The following is a 26,187-nucleotide window of genomic DNA, read 5'->3' on the forward strand; positions in this document are numbered from 1 at the left end:
ACGATGAATGAAACGAACAGAAGAGTCTATTTGGCTCATAACTAGAGGTAAGTCTTCATGAAATTCTATTTCATCAAAATAATCATCGGCGGTTCACAGTACAAATTGAATTATGCTAAATTGAACCCAGTCCGAGTACAAAAGTGTCCTCAGTTGATGAATCACCACCAGGCATGCATTCCCCCCATATGGACATCATCGCATCGCTTGAAACCGATACTGTGATTATTATTATGATTGAGATCATCGTTGTTCCACTTCGCTGGAATTTTATTCAGTCAGCCAAACCCATCCCCGCACAATAGCGAAACGAGTAGCCAACCGAACGAATTAGCTTATAATCAAATTTGTTTAATATAGAGACGCTTCAATAACAACAGCTGGTATCGAATCGATTGATGATTGCCAATACCTAGGTTGAGTTCTGCTTCGAGTCGAGTCGCTTCAGCAGACGCGAGAGCCGATGGGAAATGATTGAATACCCCATAGGATAGGGGGTTCTCAACCTGTTTCAGGCCCCACCCGACGAGCACGATGCATGCGTTTCAATATTCAACGCTTCTCCAGTTCTCCGGGAGGAGCAGCTCACAACAACGTCTGATCCACGTTGTACCAGCAGACCCGCCTCTTTCGGGAGAAAAAGCGCCGCCTGGAAGAAGTGGAGTGCGAAGAAATGGAACTGTTGTGCCGCTCCCACTAATCACGGAAGTTCTACCAGAAGCTCAACGCATCCCGCAACGGCTGTGTGCCGCGAGCCGAAATGTGCAAGGGTAAGGACGTAGGCCTCTTGACGGACGGACGTGAGGTGATCGAAAGATGGAAAGCAGCACCTGAATGGCGTGGAGAACGTAGGTACGGAAGACCACGGCATCGGAGGAAACGACGACACTAGTGCAGCGGAGGACGGAACCCGAGTAGAAGTAAAAATCAGAACAATATCATCATTTGATATTCCTCAGTGAAGTACTCAAGATCATAATTAGCTATTGGTTTGTTTGACATAAGAGATAAAAGATCAAAAATAAGATCAAAAATTAGTATGGGGAAGAACATAATAATATCTCATTTTGATGTTATAAGATCAGACCAATATCTGGGGAGATCTGGGCCGTAGCACATCTAACCAATATCATAAAATGATCTGACAGATGGATTAAAGTAAAAAAAAAGAAAAATGGCCGCGACCAGAATCGAACTTATGACCTTGGGATTTATGAGCAGTGACACTACCACTGCACTACGACTCATATCTGAAAATAGGAGGTAACAAGAGCATCAAGTTCTACGTTTTCCAAGGTGTTTGCGAGTCATGGTAGTTGTGTTGGTTTGGTCCCGCCATGTTGTAGATGAGTGTGTGAAAGAACTAATTATGATCTTGAATAGTAGTTTTCAGATCTTACAAATTTCGGATGTTATAGATGAATGTGTCAAAGAGCTGATTTTGATCTTGAGCAGTAATTTTCAGATCTTTCGATTTCTGGATGTTGCAGATGGAAGTGTGAAGAGCTAATTTTGATCTTGAGTAGTATTTTTCAGATTTCTCAATGATAAATGTTCTATTGCAGAATATTAATACAGTTTCCACCCAAAATTTGCAAACTGACGTGATGGTATGGAAAATAAAAATGAATAAGGGCACAATTAGGAATTGCAGATTTTCCTAAACTAAGAGAGCGTTTTTCTCTAGATGATTTCACATTTAATGCTCTTTCTCTGAATTGTTAAAAAAAAACTAGTGATCCAAACTTTATAAACGACATGCGTAGAAACATGTTTGGTTTATTTTGCGCCTAAAACAGGACGAATTTTCACCAATAGCACGCAATCAGTGAAGTACTAGATTGTAGTAATGAGCTGAATTTTTGTATGGTGAGAAGGTAAATTCTCAATCTCTGCAACGAAATGACGCAAAAAGCCTGGCTATTATGATTCCTTGCCTAACCTAATGGTGTATGAGCAAAACTTTAGGTAACTGTGTTATTCTTTTCTCCATTTCTTGCAACAAAGTTTTTCAAAGTTTTATTCTAACAGTACCAAATAAGGCAAGGAATCATAATACCGACGCCTCCTGCATAATTTCGTTACAGAAACGGAGAATTTACCTTCTAGCCATAAAAATCAGCTAAAAATCTAGTATGTACTTCACTGAACGTGCTCTATTGTGAACTGTCGCCCAGAAAAGCGTTGGAAACATTAGAAGATCGTCGTCGTCACGACTGTCGTCTGTTCGTATACCCGAGGCAGAATCGCTACGCAATTCGTTGGTTGAAACTCAAAAAGCTTGTCGTCTGCAGCGGTATGTTTTGTTGAATCTAGAATCAAACGGTCCGTTTTTCGAAATGGACGTATTTTGCTTAGCGGGCCGATAAAGTTCTCAAATGGTCCGGTGATTAATTTAATGGATTCGTACCACAAATGCAAGCTCGACATCGAGATCAGACTCAATTGGAAAACCTCTGCTGGTTTACTCACAATGAAACAAAATAATTATAAACTGGGATTCAGAAATCTATCAGATAAAATCAGTACATAGGGGAAATTACCTATTCTCGGCCGTTTTGTTCTCTTCGTCTTTGCAGGTTTTTTGGAACCTATTGAACTCAGATTTGGTCTCAAATCCTTCCCAACCAAGCTGAAGTATATGGCCAAGTTTCAGGCAATTTGGCTGATAAAAACCCCCCATGACGAAGAGAACAAACCTGCCGATAATACCCATTGTCACCCTATATATTTTTAGGCTTTTTTTTTTTTTTAAAGAAAAGCAAATATCGATTATATGCATTTTTTGTGTCGATTACTCTGTTTTTTGTTCAATTGCCGCATCCATAAACCCGCTTATTGAAAATGAACGCCACTTCTACTCCCTTTTTGTCCCAGTGGTCGTTTGCGAAATTTGTGGTGTACATAAGGGAACATCTATTTATTATGTAACGCTAAATTCGATATTTTTGAACTCGGTGGTTGGTTCATTAGGATCTGGCGGAATCCATAATGTGCTTTTGTATGATAACTCCAACTTGTTGTATGGGTCGTAACGCTAGGCTGTATTCCCTATTCCCCTGGAGCGTTACGTTATTTGGGGACGGCGCATAATGAAAAATGAAAACTTAAAATAGTTTTCATGCGCAATGTTGGGAAATTTCGACATTTATACAGCGGGTTGCACTAGGCTTTCCAAAGATCAAATTAAGTACTAATTTTGAAATCATATCACGATGAGATATTGAGCAGATATTTGGCAACTTTTTGAATATCTCATCAATATCATATTAAGATATGACATCAAAATTTGATCGTTTTGAGATATGATTATGATATTCACGTCTACCCGGAAAGTGAACCAACTCCCACGGTGAGGGACGTTAAGGATGCCATTCATCTGCTCAAAACTAACAAAGCAGCTGGCAAGGATGGTATCCCAGCTGAACTCATCAAGATGGGCCCAGAAAAGTTGGTCACCTGTCTGCACCGGCTGATAGTCAGGATCTGGTAAACTGAACAGCCACCGGAGGAGTGAAAGGAAGGGGTAATCTGCCCAATTCACAAGAATGGGGAATGTGAGAACTTCAGAGCGATCACTATTTTGAATGCTGCCTACAAAGTGCTATCCCAGATCATCTTCCGTCGTTTGTCACCTAAAACGAATGAGTTCGTGGGAAGTTATCAAGCTGGCTTCATCGACGACCGGTCGACAACAGATCTTCACTGTACGGTAAATCTTCCAGAATGCCGTGAATACCAGGTCCCAACGCATCACCTGTTCATCGACTTTACAGCGGCATACGACAGTATCGACCACGCAGAGCTATGGAAAATCATGGACGAAAACGGCTTTCCTGGGAAGCTGACTAGACTGATTAAAGCAACGATGGACGGTGTGAAAAACTGCGTAAGGGTTTCGGGTGAACTATCCAGTTCATTCGAATTTCGCCGGGGTCTGCGACAAGGTGATGGACATTCTTGCCTTCTATTCAACATCGCCCTGGAAGGTGTTATGCGACCAGGCCAGGCTGAACAGCCGGGTTACGTTCTTCACGAAATCCGGCCAATTTGTCTGTTTTGCGGATGACATAGATTATTGCTCGAACATTTGGAACGGTGTCAGAACCCGCCTGATACATGAAGCAGCAAAGGTCGGACTGGTGGAGAATGGGGCTAAGACAAAGTACATTCTGGTAGGTGGGACTGAGCGAGACAGGACAAGCCTTGAGCAGCAATGTAACGATATACGGGGATACTTTCGAGGTGGTAGAAGAATTGATCCACATTGGTTCCTTGCTAACAGCAGACAATAACGTGAGCCGTGAAACACGAAGGCGCATTATCAATGGTAGTCGTGCCTACTACGGGCTCCAGAAGAAACTGCGGTCAAAAAAGTTCACCCCGCACCAAATGTACCATGTACAAGACATTAATAACACCGGTGGTCCTCTACGGACACTTGACATGGACCTTGCTTGAGGAAGACCTTCAAGCACTCGGAGTTTTCGAGCGACGCGAGCTAAGGACGATCTTCGGTGGCGAGCAAGAAAACGGTGTGTGGAGGCGAAGGATGAACCACGAGCTCTACGGTGAACCCGACATTCTTAAAGTGGCTAAAGCTGGACGGATACAGTGGGCAGGGCATGTTGAAAGAATGCCGGTCAACAACCCTGCAAAGTTGGTGTTAGCTAACCATCCGGTTGGTACAAGAAGGCATGGAGCGTAGAGAGCACGACGGGCAGACCAAGGGGAGGGTGATATAGCGAGCGTTGGGCGTCGTGACCGAAGTTTGATAGCTACTGCTGCAAATCGAGTATTATGGCGGCAAATTGTTGATTCAGTGTTATCAAGAACTTGATGTTGAACTAAATAAATGAATGAACTCGAAGTTCTTGATTCCTTGTGTAAGCATAGCTGATTCGGCGATGCTGGAGTAGTAGTTACTGTCTAGCTCAAGCTAGAAACATAATTTAAAATCTAAATCATAAGGACTGAAGGTGGGCCGAGCTTCATTGTTTGAGAAACGCTGCAATAGAAGAACCACACACCCACGCGGACTGAGACCATCCACCACTTGCCACCCACGTCGCGACGTCGATGGATCGATACATACCGGCGGAATTGGTTTAACGATATGCGGCAGACAGACGGCTGCTGGAAGCTGGACGTTAGTTGTGGTCTAAACAATAACTCACAACCAGCAACGCCGCGCCGCTCTTCATGGGAGCAGGTCATGCATATATTTATAAGTGCCGATGGTTGAAAGTGGAGAACCAGGTCAACGGCTGCTGCAGCAGTAGGTAGCATCAAACATAGCTCAGGAGAGCCCACCTAGAGCATTGTTCGTCGATCAATATGCTGTTGTTTGGCTGAATGCTGCATGATGAACTCGCCGTCTTCATTTGCTGACATGCAGTTTTTATTGTCACTCACTTACTGCATTTGAATCATGGCGCACAATTGATTGACTCACAACATTCGTCGTGGATTTTGCTACGACAGGTACACTTTGGCGATATGGGTACGCCGCGGCAGTGGTGTCACATATCGGCGAAAATTACTCGCGAAAATTGAAGATAGGCGATTAGGCGATTCGCCGATTCAATGACACACACCGTCCGTAACATCGAAAACGTTCCAATTATATTTGCACAGAAGACCATGTGTGTGTGTGGCACACTGAACTGAGTTGTTCAATAATTGGTTGGCATGCACAACATCTTTATCTGTGCCATGTCCATCGGGGCATGTGAAGGCAATTTGTATTACACAAGGGTTGTTTTTTTTTTGTTTATTGCCTTGATTGTAGCAATAACTGAGCTGAGCGAAACATTACTACAACAATTATCTTTCATCACTATTTTCCTCCTGCTCTTGCAGACATGATTGTAGTCGTATAGTGACTACGACTGCCAAACTATACAGTATACACATTAGAACTAGTAGTTTTTGATTATGCAGAATTAATGTTTTTTCGACCGCTAGGCTCCAGAAGAAACAGCGGTCAAAACATGAGATTTACCTCTGCATTAAGTTTACCACATACAAAACGCTTATAAGACCGGTGGTCCTCTAGTCCGAGACATGGACCGTTTTTGAGGGGGTTTAAGCAGACGAACGTTTTGTGGCGGCGAAGGATGAACTACAAGCTCGTTGCACTCTACGGCGAACCCAGCCAAAGCCGGAAGGATACGGTTGGCAGGACATGTTGCAAGAATACCAGTCAACAAACATGGAAAATTATTGTTCGTCACAGATCTGGTTGGTACAAGAAGGCGTTTCCCTTCTTAAGTCTCAAATTTGAGGCTAAATAAGGGCAGGATGGGGTCTCCAGTTAGCCTAGTGGTTAAGGCTATGGATCGCCAATCCGGAGACTGCGGGTTCGATTCCCGTTCCGGTCGGGAAAACTTTCTCGACTCCCTCGGCATAGTGTATCATTGTAGTTGCCTCACAATATACAAATTCATGCAATGGCAGGCATAGAAAGCCCTTCAATTAATAACTGTGGAAGTACTCAAAGAACACTAAGTTGAAGCGAGGTAGGCCAAGTCCCAGTGGGGACGTTGAGCCATAAAGAAGAGAAAGAAGAAGAAGGGCGGCATTATCCAAATGTTGTAAATTAGCTTACATTAGTACCTATATGGGTTCGCTTAATGCGTTTTCGCCATTGGCGTTTTTTTAATTGACACCGATTTGGTTTGTCGTTGATGTTTCCTTTTTGTGCTGTGATTGTGAAGAGTGTAATCCTGTCTAGTTTGGATAGCGACTATGGCTAGGGAACGTTCAAAAATTACGTCCAACATTTGGGGGAGGGGGGGGGTCTAGAAAAGTGTGACAGTACGTGTATTGCGTATAGGGAAATTGCGTGACAGAGGGGGGAGGGGGGGTCTAGAAATCCCGAAAAACGATGGACGTAATTTTTGAATCTTCCCCTAGAAAACCTCAGATCAATTTTCAGCGTAAAAGCGTGCGTAGCCCAAGTGACTCTACTTCAAAAAGTTAATTTTCGTAGGGTAACTTCTGTATAGGTTACCTTGCGAACCCAGTTTTGCTTCTTTCATTATAAATGAAGTGTCGTGCCTCTAGCTTGCTATATCTACGAATAACGTTAACAGTATGTTTCAATTTTTCCTTATGGATGCCTTCAAGCAAGGTCTTGTATTCAGCATCTTTTCGCTGATATTTTGCAGTATTGCTACGGCCATTACATCATCTGAAGTAGCTCAAACATTAATTTGAGATGCTGCAGTTTGATGGATTACTTAGCTAGTACACTGCCCATAACTGCATATTTGTAACATTTGCATATTTTGCTGATATTGAGGTAATATCGGGAATCACTATCAAATCAAAAGTACTTTTGACTACCTGAATAAAAATTTCAGGTTTGTTTTAGGATTTGTGAAAAAAATACCATAGTCATTTTGTCTCATTGACCAATGTAACCGCATAACAGTCACACTGGAAAAATATACTGACTTTAAGGTGAAAATATAACGAAGCCACGAAGCCACAATTTTCAAAAGCATAAATCTGAAGAACCGAGGGTTGGTTTGCGCTGAAAAGTTGATCGATAGGTCACCACCATCGGGTCACCAATCGATCAACTTTTCAGCGCAATCCATGTAGTGGTACCTCAGATTTGTGCTCTTGAAAATTTGAGGTGAGGCTTCGTTATATCCCTTTCGTGACGAACCAACACAATTGTGCTGTTGAGCGGTAACAGTTTGGCATATTTTTTCATCTGTTTAGACTTTGTTTTATATGATGTAAATTGTTCCACTAATTCAGCCATTACTTATACTCGTATGTGTGAAATAAACTTTTGCTTACGTTGCCTGTAAAATTTACCACAACAAGGTAAACAAAAAGTGGGCAAAAACGGTAAAACATGAAAAAGTTTTATCTGTCGCATATTATTTATTTCCGATTTATCTACGTAGTCAACACTAGAAATCAAAAGATAAAGAGTAGTTCTTTCAAATGAGGAAAAATAATAATTACTTTTTTGGTAAATCTAAGAGTTCTGGAGAGCCAAAGTTGAGCAATTTGTATGGAGATTTCACTTTTTTGCGCTCCGTCACGAAAGGGATATATTCACCTTAAAGCGTGTCATCAATCATAATCAGGTCCGATTTATTTTCTGACAATTCGTCTAGCATATAAGATGTGCTGTAGAAAATTTTATTGCTAAACGATTGAATACGAATTTATAAGAAATTTTTAAAATTTAGGTTCATTTCCATACTATTGAAAGTTGAATCTTTGGGCTCAATTTTCTCCAATGCCTACTTTTGTCGAATGTTACTCTTATGCGATTATGGGCAGTACAGTTCATGGATAACTTAACATAGGATTGCACCTAATCCAACTCTGTATGAGTAGAATTTGTCATGAATTGACTGATTGGCATGTGTCAGAGTCTCCATTTGACCATCTTTGCACTTTTGAGTGTTCTTTCGCATACTTTGTCTATTCAGGCGTCCCTGCTCAAAAATGGGAGAACCTGTACTAATTGATTGCGACCACATTTTATGGATAACTCGTTTCCATTGCTACTCCAAGTCCCATTAGACGTGACAAATATTTGGCCAAACAAGCCCAACAAATGACCAACACAACGTGAGTCATAGCAACCTTGGATGAATGTTGGATATCAATGACAAATATTTGGCATAATGACAAACAGTCCAATGGCTCCTTAAGAGAGTTCCATTGTGGTTTTGTTATTACAATGCCCTCCATTGTGGTATACCATAACTATTGCTTTGAAAGAAGCTTGTCCTCTGCGGTCTGTGCGGATCACAAGAGGTATTCCTGAGAAGAACTCTGATCTGTTAGTTCAAAATATCTTCGGATAACCCATTCTGTTGTATAGTTACGAATCTCTAGCTTCCGTCCGAGAATTATAGCTATATAATCGACTTCGTGGGCCCTAAAAAGCTCTGCTTACTTCAAATCTCCAGGAGCAAATGGGGGTTTGTCCTATTTTTCTTCAAAGGGATTTGAGTATTTCAAACATGTTCTAGGGTACTGGGTACTAGGGTACTGGTTCCCTTATTAAGCATGTGGCTCCCATTTTCATCCTACGAAAAACAAAGGAATGAGGCGTTGTTTGTTTTGTTTCTAATTTTTGTATTTTTTGTTAGGAGTGAGCACGCATGAAAACAAAAAGAACGGAATCAATCGGTGCCGTAATTGCTTGTTTTCGAATAGGATGAATATGGGAGCGTGAGATTACTGATGGAACACATACCCTATTTTAGTTTTCTCTTGGGTATTTTCACGGCGTGAAATTACTTGATAGTTTTATCCCGAAAGGGTGCGTGCGGTGTTAGAAAGAAGGAATGAGTTCCTGGTTACCTCGTTCTTTCTGAAATGCTTGAAACGCATTGTCGATTATCACATCTGTGATGTTCGTCTGGCTGACATGACTATTCATGTGAACTCACATGCCTTCCAATGTGGGATGTTCACAGTGACTCTTTTACACAAAGTTGCATAGGTTTTCAAGAAAATACTCGCTCAAATGTAGTTTTTGCTTGGGTGATTTCTTGAATATTCAGGATGCTTTGGATGATGTGCCGTTCAATGTCGTATTGAAAGCTACCTTCAATGAGCTAAAGGCTCTCTTTACGCTTATGCGTTTTACAGTTTCCTTTTCAGGGCACTGATTTAACCCGTTGTGGTATGGGCTATGAGCTCTCGTTGCGCTTATGCATTCATTTCTCGCGTTTAGTATCATACGGGCGTATCTACAATGATCGATTTCTCTTCATCGATTTTCTCTTTGGATTATTCCGGGAAATACGACCAATATTTGGGTGATCTCCCGGTTTGTTTCGGTGAAGGACGACTAGGACTAGTATCTAAAGGAACAAAAAATACCGAAAATGATTTACCAGCCAAGATATTAACCAAAGAGAAAATCGATGAAGAGAAATCGATCATTGTAGATACGCCCGTAACTCGAGATTTCCTCTTCTAGGGCACCCCTTCCTATTTCATCACCTTTCCCTTTCCTAATCCCATTCCATCCCTTGTCCCATTCTCCCTCAGGTAAATGATGAAATAGGCTTATATGTATGGTGATGGCACAAATGTCCCAAATGGAGGATAACGTGCCTCTGGAGCCGGCCTTCTGATACCTGATTACCACACACAAAACGCGGTGGTCCTCTAGTCCGCAGACATGGACCGTTTTTGAGGGGGTTAAGCAGACGAACGTTTTGTGGCGGCGAAGGATGAACTACAAGCTCGTTGCACTCTACGGCGTAACGCGAATTATGCTGCTTTTTTCTTATGTCACCGAAAAGAGCCAACCCACATAAATTAGTAAAATTCCACGGTGATCAATCCCGATCAGAACCCAGCCAAAGCCGGAAGGATACGGTTGGCAGGGCATGTTGCAAGAATACCAGTCAACAAACATGGAAAATTATTGTTCGTCACGGAACTGGTTGGTACAAGAAGGCGACCAGCGCAGTGGGCAAGATGAGTGGACCAGGTAGAAAAAGTGTGATCTGGTGAGCGGACGTTATGGAGGATGAAAAGCGGCATCTGCCGAGTATTGTTGACTATGTATTATCATAAATTTGGAGTTTTTTTCGCAAATAAATGTTGATGTAATCCATACTTTACATGTTACATATAAAGATGTAAGCGAAAACTAACAGTACGACGAAAGAGACTGAACTCACGACCTTCTGCATTACTAATCTGAAGCGATAGCCATTAAACCCCGTATAAAGTACGAGTAAAAAACCCTGAAGTGTGACGTTGACTTACATCTGCTAGGTTACTTAATGTTCCAAAAATAACTTCACTTACGTAAACCAGTACCAAAACAAACAAGGAAATTAAAATGGTCAACGTACTTCAATAGCAAGTTTTTTTTTATCAGGAGAAAGGAAGGTGATTGCCTCTCGCCGATCGATAACGTAACACACAACATCGTTAACCGACGACAATCAACAGCCGTTTTGTGCGACACTCACCCAGACAAATCGCACCCAATTTATATTCTCCACCTCGCACTTCCATGCGCGTCTCGTAGCCCAGTCAGCCAGCAGTCAACAGCTGAGACGTGAGCCAATAGAAAGAAAAAAAAAACACCTGCCACGCTCAAACACCCGCACGATTCGGAAAAAATATCATAACAATGCAAGCATCCACCAGCACACATAGGTACAACCGCTAATGGGATGATTTAATAGCTCGCACAACTTCTCAACCAGAAGGGGCTCTGAGCTCTGAGATTTGTTGGAAGATAAAACCATCACTAAGTGGCGACTGTCGGTTAGCGGGTTAGCCAAAAACGCACCGAACCGGCCTTTTAAATCCATCGTCAATGGAACCAGTTGTTGAATAATAGTTACTTCAATCACAGCAAAACCGGTGCGCGGAACGTGTACACCGGTGACCTGTGGTAATGGCCACGCACGAACAATGAATCCTACTGTTGTTGGATGCCGTTGGAAAGCATACCACCCTTGAAACCGCCCCAAAACCCTTAGCGCACGAATTTGGCCATTCTTGATTTTTTGAATGGAGGCGCCATGCTGGGCTGTCATGCGTGTGGTTCACATACAGTGACGGACAAAAAAATAAGACCATTCGGCAAGTACTTTGGTTTATTTGAAATATCCCAAAAGAATGTACTTGTTCGTACTATTACAACGGAGTCATTGGTTATAGTTGGTAACAGTTTATCGTGAGAATAATAACTGTACAGCTACAGATGGCAAGGAATGAATTCCAGAACAGTTTGGACGACTCTGGAATAAGTATTCCAGTACGTCCGCTAATCGTAGTTGATCATGCAACGTTATTTTGCAAAGCGAGTATGACTGTAGACCTGAAGTTTTCTTCTTCGGAGTAGTTTGATTGACCTGGAAAATCCCAAAAGAGTTTTGTAATGATTCATACAATTCCAAGGAGGTCATGAGTAATGTGATGCTGTAGTTCATATCGAACATCACTAATGTAATGACTGTAAATGAGCTTGAGCTTGATTGACCGCCCGCAGTTGCTACTCCAGTATTGCCAGATCAGCTACACTCACACAAGGAACCAATGAGATAGCTGCTTGGGACTAACAGGCATCTTCAGTGTGTGAGCGTAGGTGATCTTGTAATTTTAGGCGACAATGGCGCCTACTGTGTCAGATTGCAGGTCAATAGGGAAGGGGAGGGAAGTGATGATTGCAATCGCTTGCCCACATCAGGCCGTTGAATCCTCTGCGCCTGCACAAGGTCATGCGGATGTTGGTGTGGTGTTGGGAAATGTTTATTTTTTGGCACATGGATCATGCATTGGTGCAAGGATGCAAGGCGTAAAGCGATAGATTGTGTGAAGATTACTGTGAAGCGGCACAGTCCGCTTGGTTGCATAACTTGTAGGCGTTATATGATAGATTGGCACTGTGCTGTGATGAAAGTTGGAAGGGAGGGAAACGGCTTTTTTTTCAATCCGTTTCTGGTTCTAGGGATCGCCACGAACATACGAATATACATGAGATGTATATGTAGGAGAGAGAGAGAGAGTGAGAGAGAAAGTAGATAGAAAGATACAAAGTAGGAGGAAAGGGACGAGCCTGGGATTGAACCCAGGACCTTCTGCATATGAATCAGAAGCGGTAGCCACTAGACCACCAAGCTCGTCTACTAATGTAATGACTGTAAATATCCCAAAAGTATTGAAAAATTTGTGCCTGTCTCCAAGTAAGTCTAGTAGTTTTGGTAGGTTATGATGATACGTTATTCTGTATAGCGGATCCCAAGTAACAATGCCATTGCTGATTCGTTTTGTTTGATTTTTATTAGGGTTTTATTATAGCAATAAACTAAACTCACAGTTTTATGACTACTCTTATGAAAACGATTGATGAAATGTTTTATAGTATACTTGAAGTTATCCATAAAGCCAGATTTCAATAGTAAACAAAACTCTCCTATACGTAATCCTTTAGATATTCATTATTACCACCATAAAACTGTGCAAACTCTCAACAGATAGCGATCCGTTCGATTAGTAACGACATCTGTTGGTTGAAAGCAGAAACTAGGTTAATTACGGTCATAAAAAAAAACATGCTTTCGTTTCATTTTTGCTAATTATGATCGTCGCCATATTGAAGACTGAGGTAACGTGAATGGAAAATAGTTAACAAACCTAGCAAAATAATAACCACTAAAATATTACTTTGAAATGATTGCTGTCTACTTGCGAATGATGTCTCCTCCTGAACTTTACGTGCCATTGAAGAAGCTTCTCTGCATCTTGAACTGTCATAGTTTTTGTTGAAAAAAAAACAACGATCATCATTACCTCTTTTCGATTATGGAAGATTTTTCAAATAGGTTTTAAAACAGTTTTATTGCTACTCTTAAGAGGATTTGCAAAACCTCTCCGAGTGTGGTCCACTTAGCTGAAGGTGCTCTTAAAGAGGTTATCTAGAGGTTTTGATGTATGAATCAGTTCTATTGCCAGATTTATAAAATTGGTCATGAAAATCTCATATAGAGCCGAACAAAAATGAAAGTGTTACTTTGGATGGGACTAGAGATCAAAAAACTCAAAAATATAGTTTCAATCACAATCAATAAAAACATCGAAAAATTAGTAAATATGTATTCTTAGACCTTTTTTGTGGTTTAAACCATGAATCTAGTTAGCGCTTTAGGGGTCTATTGATAGATCGTTTGCTATTTGCACCTTGGTAAGTATTACAGAATATAAGATCAGCATTAAAAAAAGCATAAAAAAGCGGCGTGAATATGTAAATTTGCTCTCATGCCTTAGGATGTCGAATACTTACAGAGACTGCATCTTTAGTAGGTCAAGGGTTTACGTATAATGTGGACTTTGTTTGAAATTCCACCACTAGGCGGCAACATTATAAAAAATATATTTGTCATAAATATCTCAGGACCAAATTACTAAGTCAAAAGACATGATGTCTTGAACAAAACTGTTTGAAAGGTCAGGGGCTTAGAGATGATGGTCCGTTTCCTTCTGAGCTCATGTTCTGTGAGCGTGCCGAAAATGTTCTCTGATTGCTCTTAAAAACGGGTTCACACTTTTGAACAAAAACTAGGTAACTATTGTTCGTGCAGTTAAAAATCGGAATTTTTGACACGCGAAAATCGATGTTTCTCCTGAACCGTGTGTCGGACGTACGTCGGGCACAGTGCGCTGGATAGAGGACCAGGACCTCAGAACAGATTTCTGAGATGGACATCGATTGGACTAACAAGAACCGTTTCCAGTCCGGGCACTACTGGTTGGGGTCCCGGGTAGAGGTGAAGTACTGGCGATCAACACGTGATATTGGTTTGATTGATATAAGAGATAAAAGATCTGAAAATAATATCTGCAAAATGTTCCTGGAACATCTGAACAATATCAAAATGTGATATTTCAAGATCAAACGAATAGCTTGCTGCTATTGGTTAGATCTTACAAGATCTAAATATGATCTGATGATAATGTTCCAGGAGTAAATTTTAGATATTATTTCGAGATCTTTTATCTCTTATATTAATCAAACCAATATCACATTTTGATCTCAATATCATAATATGCTATTATCGAGCTATTTTCCTCTACCCGGGGTTCTACCCAGTTTAATGGGACCTCTGTGTTTAGAGATGTTAGGAGAGTGAGTGGAGACCTCTATAAGAGGCAGAGCCTGACTGCATCCGATCATGAGTACATAATTTCATATGCTCTACAGATATTTCGTATTCAACAATGTCGCGAACACCTTGTGATCTTTTGAACAGAATATGAACAGAACACGTTCAAATGCATCTCTGCCACTAAATAGGTGGTGCTAGCTTGTGAATTGCAAATCTTAGAAACCTGCAGTCAGAAATGTTCCAAATGTCCACTGTAAAAAAATGATCTGCATCATAATCTAGACATGTTGCAGCCCCGGCACTTGCAATTTTTCGTCAGGTGCTCTTCCCCTCGAGAGCGGCTTACACTTGACCCTCTTCAGAGGCTCAGAGCACATAACATAAGTGGAACTCCATGGTCAGAGCGAAGGAAAACGTTTTTTTTTTCTATCTGTATTAACGAGATTTTTAGCCCTAGGCTAGTTCATCTCGGGACCCACGTTGTACTTCCCTTCCGAAGGAAGAACTCACATTTTGTGAGTTTGTCGGGAGTGGGATTCGATCCCAGGTCCTCTGCGTGATAGTCAAGTGTTCTAACCATCACACCAGGTCCGCTCCCCATAAGGAAAAAGTTGTATCCTTTTCCAGCACGCAAAACTATTATATCTCTCATAAAAGGCGTCGAACTGTCATTTAGGCCGGAACAAATCTCATTTTCTTCTTTTGTCACTTTGGTTGTTGACTCGTCAAGGGGGGGGGGGGTGATAAATAATAAATGTAATTCATGAAAAATTACCCAAACAATTAGGCAAAATCGTCAAACTCATCGGATTTGTTAAGAAATTTCCTCGATGACTCTAATTTCACTTCAATTTTTTTTAATTTCCTAAATAATTTATTTGCGTCCCCCCTCAAAATGTCGAATTCAGACAAAAAATTTCCGAGAGGGGGGGGGGGGGGGGGGTGACATGAGGGAAAATCGAAATTTGTGTCAGCCTTATTTTGGTAAACAAAAAAGTATCTGATCCAACCAGTATTCCAGTTTTGGCAAAGAATACAGGAACGAAGATTGGCATCTGAGATATGCGCAAAACTAGCTGCTGGAAATCCACTTATTCATTTTGTCATAAATTCATTGAAATCTTCGAAATAACACATCCACGTTTCACATATCGATGTCCCTTTGTATTTAAAGCCATAAAACGTATTTTTGACTTGAGTTTAAAGAGTTTTATTACAATTGATGTCCGATTTTAGTTCTCCACGTGCTGCCAGTCTAGATTTATGAGGTCTTTGTTTTACTTCACAGCAATGCAAAATGGTATACGTGTTGAAAAATAGTATGGCAATAATGTTATAATGCATTTGACATTTCGATGCCCTGTATACCAGCGTACGAACCCGGAAAGGCATCAACTTTTTGAGCCAGAGTTCCACTTATATTGCCTACCCAAGTAACAATTTGTATCCTTTCTGCTCTTAGACATTATTTATTGAGGTTTTGTCATGGATTTGCTAAGCCCTTTATGGTTTGATGATGCAGTCTAAATTGCCAAGCAGCTTGAACGATACAAGCAACTTTAAAACACTTTGTATATATCTAGAAATCCATTGAATAAAACTTATGAGCTTGCCTTTTCGCTAAGCAAAATATTCAATGTAACCGGGCTGTAAGGAGCGTATAAAAACTTGGTCCTAAAACCTATTTCAAAGCCGCAGGCATATCACGTCTTATCATCTTAAAAATCTGATAGATTGCATAAAGTCGCAATAAAGCCATCTTAAACCTTTTCGGAATAACCACTGGAAGCATTAAAGCTAGCTAAGGAGTGTTGCGATGCGATCATATTTTGATCAATAGATTTCATATACCACATAAACAGAAAAGGAAACAACCAAGAATACTTATGTTTTATTCTATTTGAAATAAATCTTATGGGAAAATCTCTGGCGGGCTTTATTTTTACAGCTGGGCGGCCAAACTAACCTTTCAATGCGCTTTTGTTACCGGAATTTCAGAAGCAATCGATGGGTGGTAGAGATGGCATCGTTTGCTCTGGCTCCTGCATCATGGCAGTTCACTTTTATTCCAGCAAAGCCAGACGCAACCGGTGTACGAAAATTCTTATTGGTTTTCGCTGAATACTTACCACTCGAGCAAATAAAACAGCTTAAAAAATGAAACACCACTGAAAATTTTACGAAAATGCGAAACTTTCGATTTGTTTACATTTCGCAGCAGCAGCGAGTTCTTAAGAGCATACAGTCTGAACCCACATTATATAAATCCTTTTTGTGTTTGAGTAGCGCACAAATGTATGCGTTAAGAATAAGTATGTATATGCTAGTCTGGCATCGTATTCATACAGTACAGCAACTCTGGAACATGTTGCTTTTAAATACACTAACTGATCTTTAACAATCTCAAATAAAACCAGAAGGGACGGAACCAATATTTTTCACCGCGATGATCAATTTCTGCTTGGAAATTATGTTCGCCATGTTGATGTTTGGATTGTGATTTGAAAGCATAGTTTTGCAAGTTGGATTGAAATTGTTAATTTTAGAATGTCCAGATCCTCAAAATGACGAGGCGCTTTGCCTTATTCAGATGTATTTTAAGGCATTACACCGTCAAACTTTTTTGGCATGAATTTATTTGTCATAGCAACAGAGATTTCCTCCGTGAAAATTAAAAACTGAATATTATTGACATGGATGACCGACATAATTGTGGTTTTTTTCATTATTAATAATTTGCAATTTACTGCCAGTTTATGTGATGATACTTGTTTCAGATTATCTTTAAGACTTTGGTTTTAACCGTTCATTTAAGATGTTTTTCGAACTTTTAAACGGCTTATTTGTCTTCTTGCAACCTACAAACAGATCTTATCTATGCTGTGTAATATACTACAAGAATATGTCATAAAACCAAGTAGCATGTTCAACGTTTTAAGGAATGGTTTTAACAACCTCCTGTAGGGTGGGCCCTTTCGGGTTTAATAGAGTTTTATCATGGGTTTATTAGAGCTGTTAAGACCACTAAGCTTTAAAATGAGTTTTAACGGTTAGATTATTACAACAGCTTGTAGGCTATAAGAAAACTAAAATTGTTACTTGGGTATGCTCTAAAGAACCCGTAAATTTGAATATCGGCTAACGGCAACTCATAATGGATCCCCAATCAAACCCCAAACATCCTCGCGCTCATCATTCTACCATGGACAGGGTAGAAAAGTGACAGCAGCGCAAAGGCAACCAGTTCGATATAGTAGAATTATAATAGAATACATTTAGGCACTGTACAAAGTGTAGGTTTAGCTGCCAATTGGAAACGCTCACGCAGTGCCCTAGTGAACAAAAGAGCTGTAAATTAGGTTAAGTGGTTGAAGAATAAAAAAAAAGAAGTGCATAAATATCCTTTAGAAAACCAATTTTTGATCCAAGGCCCCGAGGGCCAAGTCCCATATACCAACCAACTCAGCTCGACAAACCGAGCAAATGCCTGTACATGTGTGTATGTGTGCGTACGTTACAAAAAAAGTCACTCGCGTTTCTCAGTCGTCTGTCTTCGTTAAATGTAAACAACAAGTTGTCTTCGTCTAGGGAAGATGCAAGCAAATGTGTGCGTTGATTTTCTGCATACAAAACAGCGTATTTCCCAACCACAGAGAAAGATTTCTTCGTTGCACTGTGATGGCGATCTGGTGGACAAAAATATTAAATAAAATATTTTGGTCGTTATTTCAAAGCTAAATCCATCTCAATATAAAGGCTTTCTGCTCAAAAGTACTTTGAATACATGATTTGATTTGGATTGCGAAGAACATGACAGACTTTTCGAATAATCAGTTAGGGTCAAATTATATTTTTTGACCACCCCATGTAAGATAGTGTCACATAGAAGGTGTGCCAGGAATTGAATCCAGGTTGTGCCCGAAATAGACGTGGACTAGATGGAAACTGAATTCGAGGGATAAAAATTCAATCTTATTATTTTTAGGAAATTATAGTTCTTTTTCAATATTTTTTTACGTGATATGGTAGCAAATTTATAAATCACTAATTAATACCAAATTGAACATGGTAAGGTACCCCGGGGCAAGTGAGAATCGGGGGCAAGTGAGACCTATAGCTAGTATTTTTATTATTATTTATTTTTAAGACTAACATTCTTCATGGAAAACATAGGTATCACACCTACGGATACTTTGAATAAAAAAAATGTTATTGTTTCAACCATAAAGAGACCATATACGATATTGTTGTTCATATGTAATTTTTAATTCACTAGGTGAGATTTACGTGCTCTACTACATTCGTCGTTTAAAAATAAATTTGTCATTATGAAATTATTTTTTCGGTTTCAGGATAGTATTTGGAGTTCTTGCAAATGATTTCAAGCGAAAAAGCTGTATTTTATTTTTATTTATTACCTTTAGTTTACTGCTCTCACTTGCCCCAGTGCATTTCGCTATCTGGGGTAAGTGGGACCTATGAGAATAAACAAACACAATTGTATGGGTTCATCTCGCCTTGTCCAGCCTAAGATGAAATTAGCACGAAAGTCAATAAAAATTGACGCGTTAAGTAATCTACTGTTGAATTATACTTTATTACCTCTATTTAGATGATGAAATTCTTGTTAAAAATGGTAAAACATTGGGTAAAAAAAAATCCAAAAGCATGTATTTTTTATGTTTTTTTCTAAATATCTTCCATTATTTTTTCACTTCACGCTGCATAATGAATTCTTTTGAGCATTCAGGAACCGTCCATCAAAAATCAAAATAGGGAAATGACCTTTTCAAAATTCATGATTAAAAAAAACATTATTTAATGATCGTAAGATTATGTAAGGGAGAAGATATTACTGAAAATCTCGAAACTCCATATTTACTTTTGGCGAGACTCATCAACTATATAATATAGAGACCAAGTTTCGAAATCTTTTGTCTCTTCACTTTACGGCGCTTTTTGTATAAAAAATCAATTTATTTTGCATGAGCTGCTAGAGTTGATTCAAGTATTTTTTCCTCAGCAATTTTTTATGTGTTACGTAATTTATGCACGATACCATAAACCTCTTCCTATTTTAATCTCTAAAGATAGTCATTCATATAACAGATTTATGATTTATGTTACCTTATTTGTTGCAACTTATATTAAGCCCTTTGAACAAAAACTCTGAATAGGTCCCACTTGCCCCGTGAAACGCAGTAAATGAAGATCTGCTACACTTTTCATTATATGCATAACATACGGAATTTTAAAATTTTGAAACAGTTTTAATGCACGTTAATAAGTACAAATATACCAACAACGTCTTTTGGGTTCATTGGATTTATTAAAAAAAATGTGTTCTGAAATTTTTGGCATGACAAAACCAAATTAGCATTTTTTTTAGGTCCCACTTGCCCCGGGGTACCTTACATTAGACGAGGTGCAAGAATAAACTCGATCAGTGTTGGTCGGTTCTTATCTAGACGGGAATTAGATAAAAACCCTATTACTTACATGTGATGCACGTTTGCCTTTAGTCCTATTTTTATTCAATGACTGAGCGATAAGCTGTTTTGACACGTCTCGTAAAACGGACTATAATTTTTCTCATCACTGTCTTTGTACATGAAATCACTAAAGGAACCGTGACGTATTTGTTTCGCAAAAAAATATATTCATGCATAAAAACTAGGTGAACCCACAACCAAAAAAAAAACCCACATGCATCACGCTAAACGGAGCAAAGCAGCAGGCGCCGTCACCAGCACGCCAAACACAGCACTAGCCTGACAAAGTTGGCGAAAAAAATTGCAATTTTAAACTTGGTCGCGTTTAGCCGGTCAGGCGGCGCGTTTCGTTGCTTTGGTTGAATTTAATTAGGGCCAGACTGTTTTTGGCAATCTTTTTGGTTTGTTTTGCTTTTGCTCGGTTCAACAAAACTTGTGGGGACCGACGGAGAGTCCGTCCCGCGGGTACGTCAACCGCGAGCAAAAACAATTACAAAAGGATTACAAAATATGAAGGTCTCGGTATGAAAACGTGGGTGGTGAAAAGAGGCGGTGTAATCCTATTTGCCGGGTTCACAGAGCTTTTATCAATTAAATAAGCGAAAGGTTCGCTTGTTGAGTTGGGGCTTCTGGGAATTAACCTTCTGCGTGATGGATTTCGGTTCATTTTAATTGCACTTTAAAGCAGAGTTCAGTAAAATATTAAGCCGAAAGCAATGAACCAACTGGCATTTCACTTTTTTCCCTTGCATTTTGCAGAGTACTTCCTGGATAAAAACTCTATGCATTCATGGTACAAATGTCTGAAATTCCTTTTGTTCATAAACTTCATTATCGCATAATACATATCGCAATGTTGAACTCCAGTTGTGATAAATAAATAACGTAACGCAAGAAAATATATTGACTCTCTTCTTTCAACCTTAATCTTTTTTATATGAAAAAAATCCAACACTTAGAATACTGCATACCATCCCCTTGATCCCCTCACTTCGTTACGGAATTTATGTTCGTTGCCAAAGACTGCCAGAAACGCACAGCTGGAATTTCAAGGTGAATATAAAACGAACAATAATTGTAGCAATGCGAGCGCGAAAACCGCACCGAACCGATTAATTTCTTAGCTAATAGAGCAATTAAAAGGCTCTTTTATTTAGCACCCGATAGTCGGCGCCGCCACTGCCGGCGCGCCGCACCAACGCTATCAGTCAGCAGCGCAGACTTGTGCGGATTGTGTGATGAGCTCTCGATCGAGCGAGAGGATCCACGCACGTGATACACGCTAAATGTTGTTTATTTACATGTTTTCATTGGGGTTTTCTTTCCGTTTTCGCTTCCTCCTGAGAATCTCCCGGAATGATAACGAACTACATCATTCACAGATGTTTCCTTTGTTGTTACATCGGCTCCTGTACATTACGTTAGTTCATTTCCACAAGCACGGGTCTGGGTAGTCGCGTGCCTTATGGATGTAAATATAGAGTTTCAGAGTTTAAACATTGTTTAAACTTTGTTAACAAAGTTCGTTAATTGTCATGCTGAGGCACAATTTTAATTTTTAATGCAGTGGTTGTTAAACCTAACAAACTCCTCTTAGGTAGTGGTCAGAATTCATTGCTTCTTGTTATTTTTTCAGATGTTAAGTTCTTACTAGGGCATATGCATACGCGGGCTTCTCGGCTTAGTATTCTATGAGCACTTCCACAGTTATTCAGTATTAAGAGCATTCTTGGTCAATTGACTATTTTGCACTTGAATATCATGAGATAGGCAAGATGACACTACTACATGTCCAAGGAAGTCAAGAATATTTTCATTACGTAAAGATCCATGATCTAACGGCAATAGAACCCGTTGCCCTCAGGCTCAGCATGGTTTTATTGAATGCCCGTAGATAAGGCAAATTTGCAGTTATGGAGTCCCGGGAACAATGTTAAGAGGAGTACATTTTGCTAATATAGAATGGAAAACAATCAAGAGTATTTTATTTTTCATTCCTACAGAAATGTTTTGATGTTGTTGTGGGGTTGTTTTGCAAAGGTTCTGGTGGTGTATCTCTAGTCACCTTGAGAGTATTTGCATGCAATATTAGTTAGTTAAATAGAAGCAAGTTGGCGGCCGTTGAATAGTTATTTTTCGCGAAGAAAAATAGATAATATTGTAATAAGAGTCAAGTACGTGTTCTGTACCGGTAACTATTAGACACATTCCAGCGTAACGGGACACCGTGAGGAACTAACTTTCGTGAACAAATGACGTCTGCAGTCGAATATAATGTTCATGACCATATGGTTTAACAGGTTTTATAACAAGCTTATTAGATGTACTTGCTTATGCAATACTTGTTCTATGGGGTTTTGGTTCCAATTTACTTTATATAACATGTTACATTTCGTAACGGGACACAATCGCAGAAATTTTATTTTAAAAATTTTCAAACTGAAATGCGTATATTAGTTCTGTTATGAGGTTTTCAATAATAGAGTCTTCTAGACATTTCTTTTTTGGATGCATGTGAACAAGATTGCCGAAGTGAGTTTTACTGAGAAATGTATAGTTTAGGATATATTCTTGATTTAGTTTTGGGAGCGCAGAGTTACGCTCGCGTGAAAACTATGTTTTGCAAATGGTGTCCTGTTACGGCGAAAGATATCTGGTTGTAGATCAAATGCATTGCTAGATAGAATGTTGGTGTCTTCGGCAATGTTTTTTAGACAGATGATGGCTGTCCAGCAGAACACAAATAGGCCTCCAAACCCGCTCTGGCCCTATGGTGGCCATCGGAATGGGCCCTGGGGAACCTGTTTCGAGTTTTATTTAACCTTCACGTACCCGACCCCCGACAATTCATTTTCAAAATGCTGGCGTCAATTTTCATCCGATTTTTTTTTTAAATCGCCCTCAATTGATCATAAATTGGTGCTAGTTTATTATACGCAAGTGGGAGCAGGCCGTTAGGCCGAAAGCCGTTAGGCCGAATGCCGTTAGGCCGAAGGCCATTAGGCCGAATGCCGTTAGGCCGAAAGGGTCGTTAGGCCGAAAGGGTCGATAGGCCGAATAGGTTGTCATTATATGTGTCTACTGACTTTTATTGTTTTCTATTGCACAAAACGAAATAAACATGAGAAAAGTCGACATCATTGGGGAACTGTGGGGGATATCAATTTGGGAGGCTAAGTAGAAAAGATTTATAATACAGCATCTCGAAAAAGCTTATTTTTAGTTAGAATCAAAGTGTTATGGTGAACGGGCACAACCAAAGCTATCGACAAGATAAAGATTTTCAATACAGTATAACGCATTTAGTTCACCACTATCGCCCGAGTTTTCAAGAGTGCGAAAACGTAAATAAAAGTGCGCGATTGTAACTAATCAACTCGGTGTGTTCAGAGCACTTATTCAGCATAAATCAAAGAAATAGTGCGCCGAAGACATCAACTGGATTTGATGCAATCGCGCACTTTTCTTAACGTTTTCGCACTTACGAAGACTGATTGCGCAGTCCAGTGGTGAACTAAATGCACAGTAACATTGTTAACATAATTATACTACTTCCAAATGAATGTAATACAAATCAAAAAGGCTATTATACCTAACCTAAAAGCATCAACATCATCGTGCTTATCATTCTAGCATGAGTAGGATACAAAAAAGAAAACAGCGCAAAGGCAATCAGTTCAATATAGTAAAATGGAATACATTTAGGCGCTGTACAAAGTGTAAGTTCAGCTGCCAAGTGGTATCGCTTACGTAGGGCCCTAGTGGACAAAAAAGCTGTAAGGATAAGTGGTGAAGAATAAATATAGCATTTCAGCTATTAAATTTAACATCGGGGTTTTGTCCTTCTTTTAAACATAGGCTGTTCTTTGTATTTTAATGTTCTACTCACTATGAGAATTACAGTAATTAAATTTTTCATCGGAGATTTTAATAAAAAATAGGTATAATGTTTTCAACCTTTACCATGCCAGCAGGCATATTTGCAAATAATCAATGAAAAATTTCATTTTTCTCACATAAAATGCTATTACTTCACCTAGCTGTGTAAATATGTAACCAGTCTAATTTTAAGTAAAACAAATGGTTTTCCTAAGATTGAATCTACCCTTTTTCATATGCTGGAAAGCTTGGGGCGAAACAATCACTTTGAAATTTCACACCCTTGACGTAGAGGTGCGTGGAATGTGTCATTATAATTTAGATTGTGGCCTTGTATAGATAAAAAACGATTTCGATAATGTTTATAGGAAATATTTGTTCAAATATTTAAAAATACAATGACCACTGCTCAACAACTACAGCCACCTGACAGAATTGCACAAAGTTTCTGTAAGATTTGTGCATCGAAACGTTGGAAATTAACAGAAACAAGCTAGGTTTTGAAACTATTATTCAAGTATAAAAAGTTACATTAGGGGAGTTTCTGACAACCTGCCAAAACAAACTTTGGAAACTTTTTTCAAGTGTTGGCCACGCCACCAACATTTTAGCCTGATTCGCCAAGGGTTCGATGCATTACCCGTTTTTTTTTCTTTTTATTATTTATGGCTCCAAGTTCCCACTGGAACTTGGCCTGCCTCTCTTCAACTTAGAGTTCTTTGAGCATTTCCACAGTTATTAATTGAAGGGCTTTCTTTGCCTGCCACTGGATGAATTCGTGTATTGTGAGGCAAGTACAATGATGCCCAGCCTACTATGCCCAGGGTGTCGAGAAAATTATCCCGACCAGAACGGGAATCGAACCAACCGTCTCCGGATTGGCCTTAACCACTGGAGACCCGTGTAAACGCCGAAGCTCCATCATTACAGGAGATACTAATAGACCAGCCATTCGTAACATGAAATCGGACCGACCGCATATCATCCGAGATGCTTATACCCCGTAGAATCTGAACAACTGTTGCACACTGTGCGGATGGCCCAAAAACGTGATCGAAATTGTTTTGACCATGAAAACATGATTTTTGATCTTTGGTGTCTTCGGCAAAGTTTTTCTATAAAAATAAGCCCTAATTTATGGAAACATCAGTTTTGTGATCAATCCCCCTAAAAGTGAGAAACGATTTCTATCTTTTTTATTTGTAAACTAAAACAATATGTTTGTTCAGAGAAGTTGTAGACAATTTTACTTGAAATAACTTTGCCGAACATACAAAATTTCTATCTTTTGATTTGTATGTACATTTGAGGCATTTTTTATGAAGCACCCTTAAAAATCAGTTTTTTGCTTATAACTTTTTCTATGCATTTTTCACAATTTCCAAGTGTTCTAGCAAATGTTTGACCTTATTAAAACGCGTAACTTTCTCGAAGAAAGTATATATCTATCTCTCATATTTATCATGTAATTGGAAATTTTACTTTAAAAAATGCTTATGTTTAACATGCCCATTTGTTAACTTTCGCACGTTTTCGCAGACCAGGATTTCCATATTTGAAAATATGGAACGAGTTTTATCTATTGCAAATATAGCCAGTTTTAGCCTGATTTCGCCTGTATATCAAAATTCACATACTAGAAATGACTATCATTATAAAATGTGTCATAGTAAAATGATCAAGATATCAAAAAATGTACTTAGTGCTTTTCTTACATGATTTTCCCACATGAACACGCAAAAATGTTTTCACAGAATTGTTTGGAACTGCATCAAATGACTTTCCCATAAAATTAAAGTTTTTTTTTTCAGATTAACAGTGGCTCTCAAAGTAATACGATAAGTCTCTTCCACAAAATAAACGATACTGTTAAATGCTCTTGATAATGCTCATAAAATTTTTCGTGTTCAAAAATGTTAAAAAAATGTTAAAATGCAAAAATGTTAATTTTCATTGTGTTACCTTACGGTACACCGCCATTTTGTAGGCCAGTTACGAACTGGTGAAGCACACGATTCGGCCTAGTGGTCCCTTGTTGGCCACTACGCCTGACCGTAAACGATTAAACCCGCTCTGGTCCTACGAGGTCGTAATTGTGAAGGAGCGATTCCTCGGACCCCTACGGGTGCCCTAACCGCCAAAGAGGACCCCTCTCGGCAGAGCCAATCCGGCCTTGTCCTGGGCTCTGTCGA

At 39.5% G+C, this 26,187-nt stretch overlaps 1 protein-coding gene and 1 long non-coding RNA gene across 6 annotated transcripts in view; one reads left to right on the forward strand and one right to left on the reverse strand.

Moving 5' to 3' along the window:
- Positions 1–26,187, reverse strand: part of LOC109417380 (tyrosine-protein kinase CSK) — a 204,292-nt gene that overhangs the window by 30,537 nt on the left and 147,568 nt on the right. The window lies entirely within an intron of this gene.
- LOC134289983 (uncharacterized) overlaps positions 3–26,187 on the forward strand; it is a 41,486-nt gene continuing 15,301 nt past the window's right edge. The window contains exon 1 of the long non-coding RNA XR_009998778.1: positions 3–26,170. This is a non-coding gene — a long non-coding RNA (uncharacterized LOC134289983). The remainder of the gene's footprint in view (positions 26,171–26,187) is intronic.

Source organism: Aedes albopictus, chromosome 3, assembly GCF_035046485.1.
Source record: "Aedes albopictus strain Foshan chromosome 3, AalbF5, whole genome shotgun sequence".
Taxonomy (NCBI): Eukaryota; Metazoa; Arthropoda; class Insecta; order Diptera; family Culicidae; genus Aedes; species Aedes albopictus.